Here is a 1742-nt window from a genome sequence, read left to right as displayed (position 1 = left end):
ATTTACATTTGTTTTAGAGTGCTTGGGGGGTAGCAAGGCAAGTACCACACTGTGAAGTGATCATTAGTAAAACCCAAACATTTGATTGGGAGAGTGAAGAGGGAATAAGGTTTAGTGACCTGTTTAATTAATGTGATGAGGTAAAGCATCCAATTAATGTGTAGTTATGATAATGATGGCTTCACAGTTATGGGGAAGCACTTCAAATTAATTTATCCCGATGCATGTCTAAATTAGCATTTTGTCTTTTGTGTTGGTTAAAATGGGGTCCAAAGGGAAATTGTAAAATTAAAACAAGAAACAAGTTAAGTAATAGGACTACCAGAGATTGACAATTACACACAGAGCCGAAATTATAATAAAAAGGTGCTGGGTTTCATTTGGTCAACAGGTAGACGTATGTGTGACAGGTAATACTGTTGCCCACTGATATCCGGTGTCCCCCTCGTTCCAGGTACACAGTAGGGCTTTATTTCCCCATGAACTTGAAGTTAGTAATGACCACCTGACTTGCTGTGGCCAATAAAATGAGAGCAACATGTCACTTCAGGGTGGAAACATTTAACTGCATCTCTCAACCCTCTACCACTGATTATTCCGTGGTGATTGTGGGAGTGTGAGGTGCAACAATGAGCCATCCTGTAACAGACAAATGTCCTGTAGAGGTGCGTGGACCTGCAGTAGGCTTCGAATACATGAGAATAAATCTTTGTTGTGTTAACCCACTAAGACTGTGGAGTTGTTTCTCTTATCAGCAGAACCTAGGTTAGCCTTACTGACAATACCGAACGTGTACTAGACGTTTGTATTTGGTGGGTTAAATGAGAATCACAAGGAAACCATAATGGCCCTTCCCAAAAGGTTTCTATAATTTAATCAAAGTATGTAGATTGGGAGTGAATGGGGCAAAGGGCTGAGAAAGTGCCCCTGGGGCCGATGCAGAGGAGCTTTGCATGCTAGAACCTGGGAGAGCACTGCAGCACCAGCAGAGAGTTGGGGAAGCAGGAGCCTGCCCCAGAGTGACATCTAGTTCTGTAACTCCCTAATGAATCCAGACCCCTACTAGGGAAGTGGTGTACACCAGAAAGAGAATAACAGACTCAAGATAAAAGGCTTATTGGAGTGTTCAGTTGACTCATGTTATATTTATTATTTAATACGTTGTTTTTATATTTCAAAAATAAGGATGTATTATATGGAGTGAAACTTGACGTGAACTTTTAAGGTAAAAGATAAAACCTACAAGTAATTTCATCTTTGAGGGCACAGGTTGGGCAATACCTCAAGACCCTTGAGGCATTCATGCCCTCTTCTTTGCCATATGGGTGCTTCAGTCAAAATGCTAATGTAATGAGTCGACCTTGATGTTAATCCCTAAATATTACAAAGAAATGATCCCAATCACCTCCACTGCAATTCACTTTAGTTTGCATTATTACCTAAATTTTCACTCAAGCTAAAATATTTGTAGGGCTAAATCCATGTTCTTATGTTTCTGTTTCAGTACATGAGATTTTAAGTTGTAGGAGAACATGCTGATAAAAATATTATTGCTTCCTTAAATATGTTTTCTATAAGCTTCTTTCCTAAGAAACAGGCCATGATCATGGTAAACACCAAACCCAAAGCACATCAACTCTGCCACCCCAGAGAGATGGTACTGGGGAGCCATTCCTAGTCATCCATATTGGTCTTAATTTTTAGGCATTTTATGAAAATTATTCATCTTATTTTATACAATA

The sequence above is a fragment of the Cnephaeus nilssonii genome, assembly GCF_951640355.1.
Source record: "Cnephaeus nilssonii genome assembly, chromosome: 6".
NCBI classification, from domain to species: domain Eukaryota; kingdom Metazoa; phylum Chordata; class Mammalia; order Chiroptera; family Vespertilionidae; genus Cnephaeus; species Cnephaeus nilssonii.
This window is presented reverse-complemented; position numbering follows the sequence as displayed.